Source organism: Anas acuta, chromosome 4 (genome assembly GCF_963932015.1).
Source record: "Anas acuta chromosome 4, bAnaAcu1.1, whole genome shotgun sequence".
NCBI lineage: Eukaryota > Metazoa > Chordata > Aves > Anseriformes > Anatidae > Anas > Anas acuta.
The window spans coordinates 52,046,345-52,068,122 of record NC_088982.1 but is presented as its reverse complement, the minus strand read 5'-3'; the positions used below and the strand labels follow the sequence as shown (position 1 = coordinate 52,068,122).

General features: G+C 35.4%; 1 long non-coding RNA gene across 4 annotated transcripts in view; it reads right to left on the bottom strand.

The window, feature by feature from the left end:
* Positions 1–583: 583 nt before the first annotated feature.
* Positions 584–21,778, bottom strand: part of LOC137856183 (uncharacterized) — a 50,481-nt gene continuing 29,286 nt past the window's right edge. For 2 of the 4 annotated variants that reach the window (XR_011096273.1, XR_011096270.1), the window contains 2 exons: positions 20,878–20,960; positions 14,331–17,508 (listed from right to left, as the gene is read on the bottom strand). This is a non-coding gene — a long non-coding RNA (uncharacterized lncRNA). Of the gene's footprint in view, positions 943–12,516; positions 13,810–14,124; positions 14,257–14,330; positions 17,509–20,877; positions 20,961–21,778 lie in introns of those variants that run through there. The other 2 variants (XR_011096271.1, XR_011096272.1) reach the window with 2 other exon arrangements.

Here is a 21,778-nt window from a genome sequence, read left to right as displayed (position 1 = left end):
TTTATTGTATGCATCCTGTAGACAAACAGGAAGATCATTGGATTAACTCCAACTCAATTTAATAATGAAGAAAAAAATAACCTTAAAACAGAGCTTTTAATCAAAACATTTTTAACAGGTATGAGGGGAAGTATTTTAGGAAGTATTTTAGAACCAGGTAAAACCTCTACTGTTTAGAAACAGGTAAAACCTCTACTTTGGCTTTAATAAGATAGGGAAAAAAAAAAAAAAGTGGGCTTAGATTATCTTCATCAGGTCTGTAAAGAAAGATCCAGACTAGGTACAGTTTAGGCTTGATTTCAATTCTCCCCTTTTCCTACTTTGTATCTGACAGCTACATATATCTGATTTCCAAAGGTCTGTAATGATGCATGTTGACAGCCATTGGCCACTACTTAAAAGGGGAACTACAGTCTGAAGTTTTTAAAGTTACCAATATTTTTTAAATTGTAGTTACTCACAGAGCAAGCCCTGAAATAAATAAACTACTGGAAACATATTTCTTATGTAACAGTATAACTATCACAAGCATCCTCTCTTGCAAAGAAGAAATGACACCATTCAGTGATTTAAAATGCACATTTTAAGTATTTTATTTTTCTTAAATTGCACTTTACTTCTACCTTTAATACTAGATAAAGCTAAAAATCAAAGTTGCAATTTGTCAGTTCAATATAGGTCAGTTATCTGACTGGGTCTGTGAGTTTTATATACTGACACTGAAAGATGGCAGACACTCAGCAATCTCAGTGGTTTTGTTGTATACAATAGGAATGAACTCAGGTTTACACTTTGAGTTTTTTTGCTTGATCTTGGCATCCAGTGTGATGTAGCTTCTCTGAAGGGGGTGATACTTCTTGCTCAGTGAATATTAGCAATATATAAAACCTCTTCTCATCTTCTGTCAAGAGAATACAATCTTTCACAGCATGAAACAGGACTCTGGAAAGTGAAGAATTTTGTTAAGAAACAGGTAAAGATATCAGCCAGTTGTTACCTTATTGCATATCTGGCCCTCCTCAGGAGTCTGGCTGTACAAACTTACAGTGTCTGACTGCATAAAAAAGGAGGGCTCACCATCTCTTTCTTATATTCCTGTAACATCTGCTACTGGTCACTGTTACAGACTGGGGCTTTGATCTAAGCCAGTATGGCTATTCCTATATCCTATATCTGCTTTCATAAATTAAAGCTATAGCCTTTCCCTTTGCTATTACTCCTGGTCATGTTGTTTAGCACTTTTATATAACATTGCATATAGTTATTTAAAAAATATAATATGTTGATGTCAATTATTCAAAATTATTTTTTTCACTCTTTAGTCAGCTTGACATTCTTTATAAAGGGAAGACATACTTCTGTCATATTGATTTATTAATTTATCTACAAAGTACTTTGTAGAATTACTCAGTAATGAAAATTTTAGGAGAAGTCAGAACCAGGTCTATCCACTGCAAATTATGACAGATCAGCAACTTGCATTGGCAATGGTCAGAGAACTCCATCTTCAGTTACTAAATACTGCACAGCAAAATGTACGTTAGTAAGGACTTACCTCTCAGAATCCGTATGTCTTTGAAATGTGTTATCCACATGTAGTCCATTCTTGGACTGTATGTGCTCCTTGTGCCTGAAGTTAGCCATGAGCACGTGCACAATAAAAATGGACTCCATGTGGACATTACTCAATGAAGAGAAGAAAGTTATTCAGGTTGTAAAGTGAAACATAAATAAATAAATAAATTAGGAAATGCAAAATTTACTGTTGTCTGTGCAGTGATGACCTCAGTGGAGAAATGCATTTTTTACTGTCATAGCACAAGAAGTTGAATTCCCTGTCTCAAGTAAAAGAACAACCTCTATCTTCTAAATGTCTTCTTGCCAAGTGCTGAAAATACATCAGTTCAGACTGTGCCAGAAGTAGAATTCTGAAATTACTATTGCAAAAGTCAAAGGAAATAGCTTGTATCCTGTGGGGGGAGGGGAATAAAGCCCCTGGAGTAACTTTCTCTCCCTCTCTCTTTAATTTATGTTGCCTTGATTTGCATTCTGTTGTTTTTCAAATACATATGATTCATTTTATATGCCTTTTCCTTCCTTGCATCCTGCTTCATAGCTAGATCATCTGGTACATTCTCAACCACCAAGAAATAGATTTTCTGGGAGGACAAGGAACTAGCCATCCTTTACTCAAAATACTACTTCTGCACTGCTTGATCAAGTGGAGCCTTTTTCTAGCTAGGATAGTTTTTCTAGATGTGGTGTAGTTCTTCTTTTTGGTGGTACCAGAATTTTCTCATCTATAATCTTTTTTTTTTTTTTTTCCAGAAATCTATCCAGTTTTCATTCCATTTCTATCTTTGCTTAGCTGTTTCTCTGTCCTGTTTGCTAGCTAAAATCTAATCTATTCATCCTTTCTTTTCCCTTTATTCCCATACCTAACAGTAGCTTCTTGGAAGTCTAATATTCTTTATGATAATGCCTATATAAAGAATTTAAGCTACTTTTCTCATTTACTACCATGAACATAAACACACCATGAAAACCAAATTCAGTGCTAGTATCTGCCTTTTTATACTAGGTTCCACTTTTCTTGCAGTCTGGACCATCTTGTATTACCTTTATCATAAAATAGCAATGTCAAGTCTATAACAGACAGAAATACTAATCAGATAGAGTTATTTTAGAGTTGAATAGTCTGATTTTTTTTCATAAGGGCATCAGGTAAAATTCTTCATTTTGAAATGAATATTTACAGAGAGATGAGGTGGTTAAGGCAAAACTGAGATTTATCATAAAAGCATAAAACATTGAATTTTCAATGTTAGCAATTTATTTTATTGGATTTGGAAAAGGATCATAACAATAGTAGCTTTGTTCTTGTTTTCCTTTTAGGAAAGAAGATACCATCTTACTAGATGGGTATGATGTTCACTCTGTGTAGACATCCAATCCCTTCTGTGTATACTGCAGATGTCACTGGTTATACCAATAAACATGTCAACTAATTTGCACATCTGTGACTTATGTTCATAGTTAAGGTAGCTGCATTAAGATGTTAGGCATGCAGTGACACTAGTATTTCAACCAAAAATGTGATAGGAAAACTTGAGCTCAAGATGGGCTCTTGGATCATCAAACTAGTTAGACCACTCTTATTTCAGAAGGCACAGTATTTCAGCCAGCTCCTTGTGAATGGACTTCCATTTGAATTAAAGCAGCTGGAGGTTCATTGATATATGTCCACCAGAAGGATGGCTGATTTAGGCTAAAAGATGGGAAGGGAGGCAACAAGAACAGAAGGGACCAATTCATTTTATAGATGCTTCTGATTGTTTCTCTTGTTATTGGAACTCAATTTTTATTTGTATTTGTCTCATTTTAGCTTTCATTTTCTAAAACTGGAATTCCATTTCTCTGATATGTGATACATGTAAACACTGTTTTCTCTCATACATATAAACACGTTACCTGTCAATCTTCTTCTTCTTTTTTTTTTTCTTTTTTGAAGAATAACAGATAAAATGTTAAGTTTCTCTTTGTAAGATATTTTATTTGTAGTATATTTATTTGCCCATTTTCATTTTTCAATAGCTCTCTAAAAATAAACAACAGGACTTGTTACAGTATTCCAGTATCAATACATGTATTCTGTCTACAGATAGAAAAACTGAGTAACTTTTTTTACCAAAAAGTTTTACAAGAATTACATTGATTTGGGTATTTATTTTGACTCCCAAATCTTTTCCTGGAGCCACTACTTTCCAAAACATTCTGTTCTATTCTGGAAATGCGCCTTGTTTCTAGAGTAGTCTTTTAAATTGTGCATGTCAGTACATTCACATTGCATAAGAAAACCAGCCTTTAGAGAGACATTTAGCAGCTGTATAAAAATCTCTAGTATGAGTCTAGAGGAGGTGTGTTACCTAATATTAGGGGTCTTCACTTAATTATTTAACAACTATCTATCAGCTTTTAATTGGGTAATAAAAGGCCTTTGTTGTCACCCTAGCAGTTGTGAGAATGTCAGTAGATGGAACAAGTTGATTCTAAGGTTAACAATAATAGTAAGAGTAAAATAAAATAAAAAGAACCAGAAAGTGGAAGATCTGGAAGATCTTATGTTACTTACTATTACCATTACTATTGCTGTTCATGGGCAACTTACCGGAATGCATAGCTAAGATTAATGGATACTTGATTTTTATTTATTTATTTATTTATTTATTTATTTATTTTAATGTCTGTATTTCCTAAATTCCCTTGGGGGTTGCTGAACAACTGAATAAGGATCCAATCCTAGCAAGATGCTGTATGTTCTCAGCTAATATCGGGATCTAGCTAACCAAAGGAGCAATGTTTTTCCTAGTTGTGTCTTTAAAGTGCATTTATCGTGCAGCTTATACTCTGGCAGAAAAACCATTCCTAATCTGTTTTAAAACAAATAGATTGTGTACAGCTGTCCCTATATCCAAGGCAAAATGATGATTTAATGTTGATTAAGAGAGAAGGCCTTTGAAGTGAGTGAGGCAGGAGCCCGTAGTATGTCTTTAGTGATCATTATCAGTCTTTCCCTGAAGGGTGACTTGGTGCCAAAAGCGCTTTCCCCAAACTGGCTGAGGTGGATTCAGGAGCGAACGCTTTGTAAATTTAAAAAGACCTTCTCATTTGCAGGCCTCTGATGTCTTATTCCTTTAGCTGCATTAATGTCTGAGAATAAGCAGATGCAGCCTTTTTCACTGGTTAACTACAAAAAGGGGCAAGGTCCACTGCTACGCTGCACTGTGGGCATTATTTTTTCATCACAAGAAGAGCAACTGAGCATGTATCCTGCAGTAAAATCAAAGAAAAGTTGGGATTGTTTGTTTTTCTTTTTCATATGAACAGCTGCTTTAGTATAAGAAAAAGCATTTGGAGTCAGCTTTTTATAACTAAACACTTTTGTGAATCATTATATGAAATATAGAAAAAGCAATCAAGTCCTCTCTCTCAGTTGTTTGTCTCATAGTTACATGCCAAACACCAGTCACAATACATGTGTGTGTATGTGAACCTACACATAAACATTATGTATTATATACACATACATACACATGCTTACATTGCCGTCTACAACAAAATGAGCAGTAAGTCATTCATATTTGCATCTGTGTATCCATCTGTCTATGATTTAGTTAAAAAATTCACAGTACCAGTGACAGATAAGAGGAATCCTGTGTTGTTTCACACTAACAGTTGTAAAGAATGTAATTCTCATATAGCTGAAGGGTTGATGGCAATAGAAAGGAGGCAGTAAGGAAATTATGTTTCCTTGGCTGACAATTTACACTAACTTAGGAAAACAATATATATACGTATAGTGTATACACACTATACATATAGTGTGTATATATATATATGTATATATATGTATAGTGTGTATATATATATACTTACACTATATGTATAGTGTAAGGTAAAATCAGCCTAAGGTATATTTATCTATCTATATATACACACACATTAAAACCCAAAGGTAATTTTCCCAGTCTTTATCGTTTCAGTTCACTGTGTATTTCAGTTTTACAAACTCAAAAATCCAGTATTGCCTACTTATTTCTTAGCTTACTTCTTTCTCAATAGTCACTGTATACACTCTCCCTGAACAGTGCTTACCATCAAAGAATTCATAGCTACTGTTCATATCATTATCATTACTGACATACTTTCTCAAATACAATAGTATTGGGCATAGGCAAATATACAACAATATTAAGCATACAGTGCTCTTCCATAAGTATAACCACCAGACACTGACTTTGTTTCCACTGCTGAGAAAGGACACTTTGCTGTTGACTTCAGGGGAAGGGTGGGGAAGAAAATTGGTCCTTTGATGGAAAAGGGTTTTGCATAATTGTCTGTAATTTAAAAATTATGTAAATGTTGTACTGTGAGAGATGCCAGATTGACAATTCTGGGAATTTAAGTAGAGAGAAATAGCGTGGGTTTCTCAACATTGCTCCATTATTATGTTGCAAATCATGCCAGGAGGGAGATATGTCTTAAATATACATAACCAACTGCAGAAGAGCCCTTCTAGAACCGTATTGTAAAATTTTAATTCTTCCTCAATCTCCTCCCTCCCCAATAACCAAAACCAGACAAGTTTTTGGCTGAAAATGTTTTGTTCAGGGGCATTTTCATGAAAAGTTGAAATCATAAACTATTTTTCCACAGAAAAAGAGTTTTTATATGAAATTTTCAGCTATCCATATTGACTTCAAGCCTTTTCTCCCTTTAAACATAAAATGAATCTTGCTCCATTTTTTTTTTAATTGGTTGATTTTTCAGCCTTAGTTCCCACTCTGTAACAAAAAGACATCAAAACATTTGCCTACTAATATGATTCTCACACTTCTTTTCAAAACAGCTATTCTGTTAAGCTCTTTTTCATGGCTAGGTAAAATGATGCATAGCATCAAAACATAATTTGTGGCAATCTTCTGTGAAATCTGTAACTGTGAATTTGACAGCTAAAGATTACGGTGGGAGCAGGACTGCAATGAAGGGTCAGATCATACTCCAAACCCACTTAATCCTTGACCTGTGCTGAAACTGATGAAGGTAGCAATTAATCCCAATCATAGAGTTTGGTTTTGTGTGATATACAATCAAAAAGCTATTTAATGAAGTTCGTCTGATAAATTATGCCTAAAGTTAATTGCTGACTGATTAGCCAGTCTTCGTAGCAGGAAAACAATATTAGATTTGGTAAAGGGAATTATTTTATATGTTTTAAATATCTATCCCTCTGGCTGTGGTATGACAGTCTGTGAACATGTCATTCCAAAGATTTATTATTATTATTATTTTTACTGATTTTTTTTTCTCACTAAAATATCAGGACTTCTTTAACAATTCAGTGAAAATGTTGTTTTTGACATTTTCTATCACTTGCATGTTTCTGTTTTGTTCCAGAGGGCAATAAAAATGAATAACCTGCAGATCTGTGGTTTGTTTCTTTAAAAAAAAAAAAAAAAAAGTGACACTGCAAAACATCCACAATTGGGGGGGTGGGAAAAAAATAAAACAAACAAACAAACAAACAAAAAACACACACACACACACAAAAAAATAAACTTTTCAACAAAAGATACAAGAAGCCCAGACAGCTTAGTTTTTCTACTTTATAGTTTGCTAGTAATAAAAGTAATTTTGAAAAGTTACAAAGTGCTACTTAATGCATCAATAATAGAAAAGTACCTTATATAGGTCTACAACATAATTGCTGAAACAGAACAAGAAAGAATTCAAACAAAAACATTTCATGAAATAAGACTGGGAGTTCTGCAATCCCTATGCAGTGCTGCCAAATGACCTGATGCTGCAAAAGGTGCATTTGTTTGCAGTCTTGATCATTTCTCTAGCAGATGTGGGCCTACTATCATAAGATTTAGACCAAATCAGTAGATGTTTAATGGATTTTATCCAGAAGATTTTTCTACCTATGTTTACACTCCCTGTACTCCCTGTACAAACTTATCTATCATAAATTGATTTTAGCTTTTTTTTTTTTTTCTTCATGTCTGTGGGACTTCTTATTCTCAAATTTCACGTTGTTTTCTGTGCTTACAAAAAAAAAAAATATATATATTTTTGCCCAATGCCACAATTGTTCAGTCTTAACAATTGTCTAACTACATTTTGGGCTGAAGTACTTAGAAAATTTGTTCACATTAAAACTAAGGAAAAAATGGCAATTTTGGTGTTTAAAGAAAATGTCTTAATAGACCGTTCAAAATGACTTTGACAGCATTTCTGTGCTTTACACCTTATATCACCATACTGTCTACTCGGAACCTGAGTTGATCTTAATTTTTGAAATCCCAAAATTGTATTGTCATTTTTCCAATTATTACCAGAAAGGCCAGCTAGGACAGCTATGTTCTTCAAAGATAATGGGGTTGCATGATCCCAAGGACAACTAGCATTTGAAGGAAGAAGGCTAATTAGATCTATTTATGGAAAAAATGCATGATAAATTCTTTAGTAAACCATTGGCCAACATGCTGACAACAGGGGCCACCATATAACCAGAGAATTAATTCTGCCTAAAAATGAATTGAGAAGTAAGCATGGAAAACTGTGACTTTCATCAGAGACTTCAGTTTCTTCTAAGGAGAATGATACCTTAAACAACAGAACTCACATGTAAACAGCCAAAATAGACATTGTTATGAATCCCAAAGAATTGGAATGAATGTGAAACACTATGAACGAAAAAAAAATGGAGGTTGGGGGTGGGGATGACTGTACTGTGCATGTAGAACTATATAGTGTGATCAGGAATTAATTGCCAAAAGACTGCATGTGCCTCCTGAAGGAAGTGGAGCTTAGAATTTGAAAAAAAAAAAAAAAAAAAAAAAAAAAAAGACCTTTCTTGTCCTGTTTATCTTATTTTTTTTTTTAATTATTTTTTTTTTCCCCCTCATTTTCACAATTTATAGTGTCCTGGGGATACATCTTATTCATAGAATTTTATTGCTGATTTTGCTGCTAAGTAGAAAACTGCCTAAAACATCTTGAGATATTAGTGTTATTAACATATTTTGCTGGATCTGTGGAATTCAGAGTAATAATAAATGTGGAAATGTAGACTAAAGTATATTGGTTACGAATCAGTTAAAGAAAATGAGCCAGAAATAACATCTGCACCAGCAAATCTGCACTGCTTAGCATACGGTTTTAATTTAAAAATATTTACTCCTAAATTTTGAGAACTGTGAGAGGTTTTAGATGTGTGCTTCTCATTAAAAAGATGCTGGCAGATAGTGTAGGCCAAATATTGGCTCTGGAGAAAGAAAGGTTTAGAAAAGAATTAATATCAGGCCATACAGAGCCATTGATTCTTATTTATTTATTTATTTATTTATTTATTTATTTATTTATTTATTTATTTATTAGGCAGAAGTCTTCACTGAGTCCTAACAGAATTCACGGCAACAATTTTATGTTAAAATTTGAAACTCTCACTTGTCTTTTTTCAGGTAGATGTTTAACTATGGTATTAGCTGATACACGGGCATCATATAATAATTTCTTTGAGATAGACCACTTTAATTCTTTTCATAAAGTTTTTACAAAAATCAGTTGCTATATGGTAAAAATACGTATTTGAAGTGCAGCATTAATAATTGGAGATTTTAGCTACTGACACTGGTAAATAAGAATGACTTCATTTTTTGGCTGCTCTCACCCTTTATAAAGGGGATGGATTTCTAGCAGTCCCAAACCTTAGAAACAATACAGTTTGCTCTGAAGGGAAGGGGAACAGAGGGGTAAGATGGAGTTGTCCACACCAGTAATATGGGAGAGACACAATGTGCAAATGTGCAACTGCACAACTATTGCATCTGTTAGTCCAAACCCACAAACAGGAATCTTTACTGTAGGTTACAAGAATTAACTTTGAAAGGGTTTGTATCTTGACAAGAATCCATCTATCTACCATCTGTTGCACCTCTTCTTATATAAAACCATTTGGCTCCCTAAAATTCATACGCACCTTTTCACAGTGGTCTCAGTCACTTCACGACTGTAATGAAAGTCACTCAGGACACTCTTAGGTCTTCCAAGAGATTCCACTGAGCAGCTGAGCTTGAAATATCTCCTATTAGATTTTCTCTGATCAAAATGTCTAGGTTAAAACCACTTCTAATTTAAAGATTCCTTTATAATAACTAACATTTGCATGCTGGGTTGTAGCCTGCCTGAATCCTTATCCTTTTACTTTAAAATGACTTTTTAATTAAAAAGAAAATACAAGAGAAATAAAAACTAATTGACAATGCTATAAAAATATTTTTATGTGATTGGGTAAATTTAAATATTTCTGCAAGTAAACATTCCTAAATTTTTGCTGATTTTCTTCTCTTTTTGTGGTATTTATTCTTCTATAAAGCAGTTTGGATAAAATTATTTTTAATTGTCCAGTGATAAAAGCTGTCCAGCAACAGAAAAGTCCACATCTGCTTCAACAGCAGACATATAAAACCTGTGTGACAAACATGATCATTAAACAATCTGATTTTCTTGTTGGGAGGGTTTAATGCTGTTGGGTATAGTATTAAAATGTAGAATTTGATAGTGCGTCTTAAAATTTTAATGATGTGTTCATGAATATAAAACATGCTTCCACCAGTGACTTTATGACTTCTCCTCTGCATAATTAGTGGTATCTGTTTTATGAGCTTACTGTTGTTGCCTTGATCCCATGAAAATGTGAAACCACTGTAATAATTTACACCATTCCAGAGCTTTAAAGATACAAGCTGGGATTTCTTCTCCTTTTCCCCTTACATATTCCTTGCTTTTAGTACCAAAACAGAACTTTAAGTGGCCTTGGTGAAAGCTGGGCAAAGAAAAAATCAAGGACAATGTTAAATTTTAAGCATTTGTCATAACATTGTATTTGTTGCCTCAGGTTGAATCTGCTTTGTTAATGTCTGTTAGAGGATGAGACAACCTTCCCACTCCAAGGTTGTAAACGTAAGTAAATTAATTTGTAGATAAACTTAAAAAAAAAAAAGAGCTAACTGCCATTTCTAATGTGCAAAATAAAGGCAACTAACTTCCACTGAAAAAAATCCATATGATAATGATTCTACGATCACAATGGGCTAACTTCTAAACTACTGTTATTGCCTATTCTGTCCCCATTCTTTCTCCTCTAGACTTCAGAAAGCACTGGACTCACACAGATAAAATGTCACTTGCTTCTTAAGATGGAACAGTGTCTTCTTTAGAAACCTAGACCAAATATTAGGCAAGAAGAACAACAGTGCAGGTTCTGTTGTGCCTGGATCTCTGGTTTCATATTGGTAAATCGGGGATGGCACTGGTTAAAAATGGTGTGTTCTTGTGGCATTTCACAGGCATGACTAATTAATCCTCCTTCGTTCAGAGAAGATAGTGAGGGGATGAGTAATGTTTGCAGACACATATTTCACATGAAGACACATGCTCCTGTAGGTTACTCAAATGCAGAAAAGTTGCTCTTGTCTCTCTTTTATGCAAAGACCAACCACAGCCTGATTCTGAGTTGTCTCCTTTCAGAATTTAAACAATAACAACAACAACAACAAAGAGTTTTGACCACAATGGAACAAAGACTACTTCTGCTTTCTACTTTCAGCCCAAAATGTGACATGAAGCCATTCCTCCCACCCCACCTTCCACCCCCCCACCCAAAAAAAAAAAAAAAAATTAAAAATTAATGCTAAAAACAGAAAAAATACTTAGTGATGGTTTGGCAATACTTTTGGCTACAGCACTTGAAATAATCTGAATTTTTAACAGCTAGACAGAATCCCTTTGTTGTTAGTCATCTAGGCATAAGACACAGGTAAGAGGCTACGCTCAGTGGAAATCACTCTTTCTGTGAAACAAAAACAAAACAAACAAACAAAAAAATCTGATGTATTTTCATTTTCCAGCAACTGAATTTTCTTCTGCAGAACACTGTTTTGATTGCTTATATCAGTGGGACCTTTTTTTTTTTTTTTTTTTTTTTTTTTTTTTATGAGTTATGAATGCAGACACGTCACTGGCACAGGTCCTGGAGGAGTTGCGCTTCCTGTAGTACTTCCTGTTCTCTGGAATTACTCCTTTGGTTAAAATACAATTCATCCAGTGCCTGACAAGAAATGTCATTCAGCCAGAAAACTTGTCCATGAAAAGAGTTTGGGCACAAGGGATATGGGTTACCATGCTTATGAGACAATGCAGAATTATAAGCACATGCAGTCAAAATGATCCATCATGAAAAATCATGAAAAAATCCACAAAATGTGATATTTCACATTTCATTGTGATTTGGGATGAAAATAAATATCAGTATATCAGAATACCTCTCGGGACCAGAATTTCACTGTTCACTCAAATCTAATGAAAACAGGAATCCAGGATCTGCTTATCTCAGCTCTTCCCACTTGATAAACATCAAGCAGTCCTGGCTGAAAGATCTTTCCTTCTTACTGCCTTTCAAAGAGTCTGCCTCAGAAGGCCTTATCTCGCCCTGGTTTTGCTCCCTGAAGCATGGTTTGGTAGGTGGAACTCTGATTTAAATCAGCCCCTTCACTACAGCACTAACCAGATAAAGAGTTAAATTAATCTCAGTATTCGGCTCTCAAAAACAGTTCCAGTTTTGCACTCCCTATATGAATTTTACTGGATTTTCTTCTAAAGAACATTTCTTTGTTGCTTACTTCAGTGGGAGGTTATCTCTTCCCTTTGAAGGTTATATTGTGATTGGCAGAGGGTCAGGAAACTTCAGTCACATTGGCCTGTTACGGAAATACTTTGAAAAATAAATGTGAAAGACAAATGCTAAGTAAAGAGACTCCTTAATCAGCAACAGTTCCATAAGGCTTCAGACCCAGTGAGGTATCCACAAATGTTTTGTTTACACAGTTTATTAATATAGACATTTGGGAACAATGGGAGATTTTCTGTTGACTTTGATAGTCATGCTTAAGATGTATGAGAGGTTCGCTCTCTGTTGGCAGGATGCTCACAAAACAACAGCCTGAAAAACAAATAGACTATATGGCCACTGTCAAGATTGCATGTAGGTTAACAGACTTTTGTTATTAGACAGTGCTGTCTATTCTATTAAGCTTTGTTTCACATTCACTAAACTTGTGCTAAAAGTAGTACTCTGTTACTATATGTCAGTCAACAAGATTAAAACTGTAAAGTTTGAAATATGTTCGTTCTCACAAGGGCTAAGATTTCTAATATTCTTATACATCCTAAAATACAATTTCTAGCTTTCTAAGTTTTATCTAAATATCCTGGAAAAAAAAGTCCAAGACAGGAACTAAAAGATTAACTCAGACATGTTATGTAATCCAAAGTTGATACACTTTTGTTCCTAAGTACTTGGGGAATGGGCTTTGCACTTTCTGATGTACTGTTTCAAATGAATGTATAAGTGGTAATAATATTAGAAGTGTTATTAATGATAACAAATCTGGCTAGGAGCCTATTCTTTCTGTGTAAATCCATTTTACTCTTATTAACAGCAAAATGAGCTGTGTGTAATCAACTGAAAGGGATGCATCCCCTGAATTTAAAGACTGAGCTGTCCTCATTTGATTCAGTTGACCTTAATAGCCTTATTTGCAGGGAGCCCAGTTAGCAGCTGATTGTAACATACTGTACCATATGTGCTGGATCTCAAAGACACAAGTAGGCACTTAAGGATGAAGGGTCAGGCTTAACTGTTTGTTATTTTTATAAAAATGTGTTGTTGTTGTTTTATTTGTTTGTTTGTTTTCTAGACATTTTAAAAGAAAATGGTAGCAAACAGTAGAATAGTGCAGCTTTTATGGGAAATAACAATTTAAACAGCGGACCATGCATTTCACTTTCAGTAAGTCACAACTTTATGTGGTATTTCATATATTTCAGTATTCTGCCCTGTACACCCACTTTCCCCTGGTACTACCAGGTACAATTAGTCCAATACCATCACAACCAGGAAATCTGCCTTGCTTTTCTTCTCAGGTTCTGCCTGCATGGTATTTTGAGATGTGCATAAACCTGGGACAGAAAGCTAAATCTACACAAAGCAAATGCTTGGTCCCAGATTATGATTTATTTGGCAGCAAAATGAGAAAAAGATGCTCCTATTTTTTCTTGATTTCATCCACTGACTCTCTCAACCTCATCTCCAATTTATTTCCTGCTCAGTTGTGCCAATGTAACTGTTTATATGGCTGTGCTCTAGGTCAGATCAGCAAAGTGGTATAAAACATTACAAAAGACCTAAAAAAAGAAAAAAGATCATCAGTAATTTTCCCTTTCATTGACTGTCACATTTTTCTTGTATTTGTTAAATGAACAATAGCTTTGGAAAATTATTCTTTCTGGAAATAATTCCATTTCTTGTAGCTATATTTCCATTTCACACTTGTAGTTAGCAACATAGCTTATTTTTCTCATTGAATTCCACACTTTGGAAATTGTAATTAGATGAATAACACACAGGCAAAATTTCAGCACTAATCCAAAGGTGAAGTCATGGAGTTTTGTTTGCTTTAGCTGTATTTCTAAGTACAGAAGACAAGCAGATGTACTGACCTGCAGCTTCCATTCCGGACAGCTGAGGTCTCTCCCACTGGGTAGGTTGGACAGAGACTGCTGCTTTCCGTTGTCTACCCAAACCTAGCCTCTGGCACCTCTGAGTACTCAGCAACAGGCTTAAGCTTAATCCTACATTTAATAGAGAAACATGCTATAAGGATAGACTTTCCATAAGTGATGGAAGGAATTTCTTTATTCCAAACAAAATTTATAAGGTCCAAAAAGAAAAGTTTAATACCAGGATAGCGATAACTTATTTATGGTTGAAACCACAGTATGCTAATTCTTACTGTGTCCCCTTATCCTTTCATCCTGCTGTCTCAGCAGGTCATTAATGTTCATAAAGGCACAACAGCTAACCATAGGGGATTGCTGAACTCCATATAGTGCCGCGTTTGCATGACTCTTAGCTTGGATGAGATTTGCTACACACACCTTGAAGGACAAGAGCAAGATATAAAACTTTTCATCCAATATGAATCTGCAAATTTGGTTATATCTGCAGAGAGCTGTTCTGGTAAACTGGACATTTCATCACATACTCAGGACTTTCAGAAGGCAGGGAAACTTTGATTGAGTAAATCAAATATTCTGATAATGTGTAGACGTTAATGCAAAGTAAGACTCTGGCTCCAGGCAGGAGTTGTGACACAACATGAAGAGGCCCAAAATGCAGCCCTGGAAGGCCTGACTGGAGCCTGGTCTGCCAGCTGAAGATTTTCTCATTGTCTAAAGGCAAGAGGCATGGGAAGAAGGTAAATAAAACTTTCAGCAGAAGTATGTGATCAAGCACCTTAGAGGATGGCACTGTCTTCTTCAGAAAGTTGAACAGGGCAAAAAGTTACATGAGTTAGACATCCAGTCCTGTACAAAATTGCAGGGATGAATGGGATTTCTATCTCTGTCTTGTATAATTTCTTCATAAATGTTGGATTGTTGCTGGCTCACACACAGGACTCGTGACATGAAAAAAGCAGCAGGATTTGGGTTATGAAAAGGAAATGTCTGAAAAAAAAATGTAGTGGACATATATGTTCTTTGTCTGTGTGATGCTCAACAAACATACGTGGATAAAGAGACCTTGACCCAGCAAGAAGCCTAGACTCATTGTAAACGTTTCCCTTCTCATATTGCTTTATTTTATTTTTATTAACAGTGTTATGTCCCATGAGGCAAAAAATATGTGGACAAAACTTTGAAGATAATTTAGCTCAAGATTAATCAAGAGATGTTTGGAATCATTTAGAACATTATTGGATGAAACAGCCACATAAAGACAACGATACTTTTTGTATCTTTGTACTTATTGTCTGTTAATAAGGGATTTGACTACTGTCAAGTCATTTGAACTCTGAAACTTGGATACAGAAAACTGCTGAGAACTGCTGACATTGCAAAGAGAAACTGAGGCACAGGGCATGACTGATGCTTTTTATAATGCTTGTATTCCTGCTTTTTCAATTAATTTTATTATTTAGAGGGCATTAATATCAACATTTTCAGTCCTTTTATCAGTATCTGAGAGTCTTTCGCAAATTTAAAACCTTAGTATCTGTAAAACAAAAATGTATTGGAACATCGTCTGGAAGATCTGGGGAGGACTGTGACCACCATTTGCTAGATCTTGATATCTTCCATGGATAAACTTAGCTCCATAGCTGCAAACTCTGGTAGCCATATCTATGGACCAGATAGTCTGCTGGTAGCCATATTTATGGAGTGTAATATTTGCTTGTTTCCCAAGCAGCCTCAATTTGTTTTGATTTACTCAGCTTTATTGTCTCCCTTTTTTAAACAATTAGCAGTTAAGTAATTACCCACAGAATAAACTATTTCAAACAAATTGTTTCAAAGCAGGAGAAAGGGGAAGGACAGGCAATGCTCGCTCGCAACTTAGATACATTATATTCAAGTCAGTTTTAGTTTACAATGCACTTTAATTGTCACACAAACTGTAGTTTGCAAGGTGACCAGATTAAAAGCAAAGGTGGCTTTGCAGACCTAAATTCTGCAGCATCAATAAAAATTAAAAATCTTATTTTAAACCCTATTTATAACCACAGAGAAGGCATCAGTGTCAATATATATTTTAAAAGTTCTGATTCATAACACATGACAAGTTCTATTAATACCATAACTTTAGAGTGCATGAATATAAGCTTTCTAATTAATCTGGTGTGAAGGCATATTTATCTTGTTATGCAACCCATGCAGATCTTTCAATGCCAGGACATTCAGATCTTCTCAATAAACAAGTAGCATGTATTGTCAGAGGCAGTCTTTGAAACCTACACAACAACCTGAGTTCACCCAGTTGTGTGTAAAAGTTTGCATGAGTTTCCTCATTTGTACTTAAGAGAATATATTCAATTCCCTTACAATTTCCAGATGTCTATTAACATACCACCCAGTCTTTGTCCTGTCACAACCTCTCTGCTTGAAAAACTAGAAGAACTACCTAATGTGTAGGAGAAGGACATTGTAGTTCGTTGCTTGCTCACACTGTGTAGTTTTTGTACTTCTAGTAGTAGACATACATTATAAATAAATATATGCACATATATATATATATACACATTTTGGGGGGAGTGGTTAACTTTAAGTAAAGCAGGCTGTGCTCTGCTTAATTATGTATATATATATTTACAGCATTGAAATATGTAAGTCAAATCACTGTTATTAGCATTTTAAAATAAATCTTTGTGAATACAGTTCTGAGTAATGATCTGAGCAATTACTGATGAACATAAACCATTGAAATTTTCTATATTTCACAATCCAGCTGGAAAAATATAGTAAGAAATTAATTCATTCTGTTTCTCAGTTTTCTAAGTGATTAACACTCAGAAGATGAATGGTAACCAGACTAGATTTCGTATGTTCTTCACAAAATTCAATTTTTTTTTCACTCATCAAAATAGTTTAAGGCAGACTAGTCCGTCATGATTTGTAAGGGAAGAGATAGTAAGCTGATTTAAAGAAACGACTGTGCTTAACTCAGCTGTCTTAAAATTATGGGGCAAATTCTCCAGCAGTTATACACATGCTAGTTTTATCAGTTTCTGAGGAAGCATATGGCTCTAAGCAGAACTCTCATATTTTAATTGCTGCCAAACACACACACACACACACGTACATGCACACACACACAATCTTCCTTCCCTTAGTTCAAAGCTAGAATGAAATGGCTCTGAGATTTCAAACATTTTCCTGCTCTGACTCAGGGCAAAAAGTTGGAATCTCATAAATTTTCATCTATATGCATTCCAAACAAAAGCTTGGCTTAATTAAAACATTTTGGTAAGATTTGTTTTGTGTTTTGTTTTGTTCTAATTCCTTTTAGGTGTTGTGATTTGTTGATGTTTCTTCTGTACAAGAGACCTAAAAAGAGGACAAAAAAGTGATAGTTGGATATATTGTCCATTTTGATTTGCTTTCACTTCTTTTTGTTTTGAAAGACATAAACTGCAGCTGGTCATTTCTGCATTTTTTTCATTTAGATGAATTAGCACTTCCTGTTAAAGAAGTTCCACTGATAATCTCCCAGTCAGCTGTTACTTCTACTTGGATCAGGTTTAAGATTCAGGCCTGCTAATTCTTTGTGTGGAAGGGATTAAAGTCAATTTCTCTGTTAGTGCTGGGAGCAGAAACATGTTTACAGAGCTGGAAGTCCGTGTGGTGCAGTGACTGCAGCAGGGAACAGTCTGTAGTCTGCATTCTCTTCCTTATTCTGCCACTGGCTGGACGTATAATCCTGAGCATATTGCGTGTTTTTAATGCCTAAAGGTCAGATCTAGATGCTAGGAGTGTTTTGCTGACAAAAGGACTCTTATTGTGCATATAACCTGCACTGGAAAAACTATTCCTTTGCCAGTATAATTTATTCCAGTCCCTCAAAGTTCATGAGTGTGGTTTCCAGGATCCATACCTCTTTCACTGTTCCAAAAAAAAAAAAGTTACCCAGGCAGAATTTTATGCTGCACATATAATTTAAGTTTCCTCTCCTAAAGCATGACAGGAATGAGAACTTGGAGAAGTGTTTGTGCATGATGTTATCTTTACTGGTGCTTAATTATTATCTTATTTCTCAGCAGCACCAGGGTACAAGTGGCTGATTTTCTAAAGTGACAACCATCACTGCTTAACATTGACAGCAATGAAAGCAGCAGCTGAGCAGCAGTTTATGGAGTCGGGATGCTCAAACATAGCACTGCTGTAATTGAGATCAAGGTACAGCAACTCAGTTGCCTTTGGTCTGCACGGAGCCAAAAACCTGGTAGACCTGGGAAGGAGACTGTTGGAATGTTTTTCTGCTTTTTTTTTTTTTTTTTTTTTTTGTCAAGTTAGGAAGGCCTTCAGATCAGTTACACTGATTTTATGTTGCTTTGCTTATTCTTGTAAGGAAATATAGGCTCAAACAACAGAATCTGGGTTCTTCCACAGCTCTTATAATACAGCATTTAGACAAGTTTCCAGTAGAGGAATGAGTGTTGTCAACTAGTTAGCACAAGCCATTGGAAAAAATCCCTGAAATCTGCACAGGCAGAATAATTACACACAAATGCATTTGGGAATCCTATGGAAAATGTAGTCCAGTGACCTGGCATGGTTACAGCACAATTTAGCAAGTATGTTAGAACAAATTACTCCTTTTAACCATAAGCCATTCTTTTTCACGCTTTTAATGAAGGCCTGTGCCACACACTAGAATACTTCTCACCTCATTACTACTCATAAAAAGCAATGATCCATTCAAAGGCTCCTCATATCTCCCATATGAGATGTAAAAGAGCCCACTCTTTTTCAGTCTGGCACAAGAGAGGAGAATGACTTCTCTCTCCAGCCTTTGATGTTGATCATTAGGATGTTTACTAGATAAAGAACCACAAAATTTATCTGTATAACTTCACTGCTGTCGTGTGCTAATGTTCTTCCTCCCTGCCCCCGGTTCCCTACTTATACTAAATCTGCTGTTTAGAGAAGTGAAAGGGTTTCAAGATTTCACATAAGCAATTATTTTTCTCTCTCCGTGTGCATGTATATATCTATTTATATGTATATAAATGTATATAAAGAAAGGAAAAGAAATGGTGAAGAAAGAGAAATATCCATTGAACTTGAAAAATATAATAAGACAGTAAAATACAAACTATGGGCTGAATAGAAATTAAATGAGACATACTGTCTGATAAGCAAGTTTAAAAATATAATCAGGCTTGAATTTAAGCTAGTTGTTACACAAACACATGCACAAATGCCACAGACATACTGCATGATGTTTTGTGGCAAAGGTGCAAACAAGGGCAAAGGGGCATTTTCTCCAGAAGAATATTCTTATTTATAAGTTGCAAGCCCATAGCTAATGCTTTAGTTTTGCTTTTGCTAGAAATATTCCAACAGATGACTTTATTCTGGGAGCAGTTCTACTCTCTCAGTACATCTCAGCACTTTGAATACTCTGAATACTTTGAAACAGATTCTGCAATGCCTACTCCAGCACCAGTATGGCAAGAGACCTGCTCACAGGCATGGCAAGGAGTCACAAAGGGTCACCCAGCATCTTCTCTGCCAACCTGCTTCCCCCACCCCAGCCCCTGTTGCCTGGCAGCCCAAATGGGTGGACAAAGGTTGGGAGGTAGTTTGGGTGTATCAGGAGGACACAGCTCTGGCGCTGTCAGTGGAGACAACCCAACCTCAAATCCGTCAGCACAATTACTGATTTAATTGCCCTCTAACCAAGCACAGTCAAGGGCACCTGGAGTTCTTTAATAGTTTTTAATAGGTAAGCATCTTCTTATTTGAACAATGTCCACTGAAGCAAACCAGAACCACATGCTTTAAAATTTCATATAACAAATATGAAATACAGAAATGCCTAAGGGCTGGGCAGGGTGGGACATGTCCTAGCCTAGTGTAGCTATAGAGAGGTATGTTGTTGTAGCTATAGCGAGGTATGTTGTGAGACTTACTAATGCATGGAGAAACAAGAGGGCTCATCTCCACCAGACAGTCAGGGTCTAGGCTGAAAATGAAGACCTGCCATTCTCACTGAGACCTCAGATCCTGCTCCAGCCAGCAGTGTGTGCTGCTTCAAGGGAACACGCACGCTACCCTATAACCACCAAACGTAATACTCTGAATAATAATCTGCCTGCAGGAGAAGTTTCCCTCCCAATCTCAAGCAGTTTGTTATGCCAGGAGGCCTGAGTATTTTAAATCCCCTGTATCTTATCCTAGGTAAGTATGGATGTTTTATTATCTGTATAAACGTCTAATCATATTTAAGTTCTGGAAAGCCTATCTTCAAAGTGTTGTAGCGGCATTAACTGATCATCCCTTAAAAGGGGAGGTGGGTAAGTACACTGTTGCCATCTCTCCCTTTTTTAAATATACAAAAAGTAAAGTATGGAGTGCCTCAGTTCTGTGCCCAAAGCCAAACAATGACTGAATATAAAAGCCAGAGTTAAAATAGCAGAGTTCATGATTCATAGCCCTCTATACATGCAATAGGTCACAAAGTTCACAATGTATATTGTTCACATTTAACTAGGAAAAGTGAGGGCAGTATTATTTTGATTAGTTCCTGCTTATTGACAACCTTATTGCAATTCATTAAAAATATCATTTGGTAATATGACTTCTCGATGTCTTTCACTAGAGGCAGCCTAGACAGACTATGTTAAATCTGTGATGACCCTTCATAATTTCAGTGAAGGCTGTGTTAAAAGAATACAAATGATGATACGATACCTTTTGAATAAGTATGGCCAGTGTTGCGTTGCTGTCTAGCGCCTCTCACAACAGGGTCTCAGTGAGCTCAGAAACTCTGCAAACTACCATAATAATAAAATAAGCATGGAAAAAGACAGAAAATACACTTAATTTTAGCTTTCTTAACTCTTTCAGTCACCTAATGCAAAATCATAGGTGATGATATCAAGCACCAAGAAACACTTAAGCCATACTGCTTCTAAATTAAATTGGTAATCTCCAGGCACTTATTCGGAAACATGAGCTAGCTTGAAATACTTTGAATACTTTATTGCTGCATCAAAGTGGCAATACCCTAGGAAGATCAGAACAAAATAATCTTTTACAAGCAAGTGACCTCTGGAATAACAACTATGCAGATTTGCTTTATTTGGAAGCTTAAATCAATGCACACACACCTGGTTAGGAACTAAGCTATCTTGAAAACAGAATCCTGTCAGTAAGTTACTAACAGGGAAGAAGATAGAATTGTATTGGCATCAGACATGTTGACAGTGTTATTCAAACTTCTCAGTATTCTCTTAAATGCATAAATTTGACTCTTGTTTATAAATGCCGTTTAGATATAATCCACAACTCCTGTTAGCTTAACCTGTTGATTTTAAAATCTGTCCAAAAACATCAGAGAACAATTTGGTCTGCAATAAATACTTCTTGATAATAAACACAGTCATGATATTTACATCTGCATTTGAAAATCTACACTTATTTCATAATCTGGTGGTGAGAATGACAAAGACACAAACAGCATAAGCTTGAATCGTTTCCAATCACAATCACAATTGTAAATCACTGGTAAATGAAAAAATAAAAATAAAAAATGTTCCAACGTTCCCTTCTGCTTTTACTATCTATTAGACTCTAATAAATAGCTAGATCA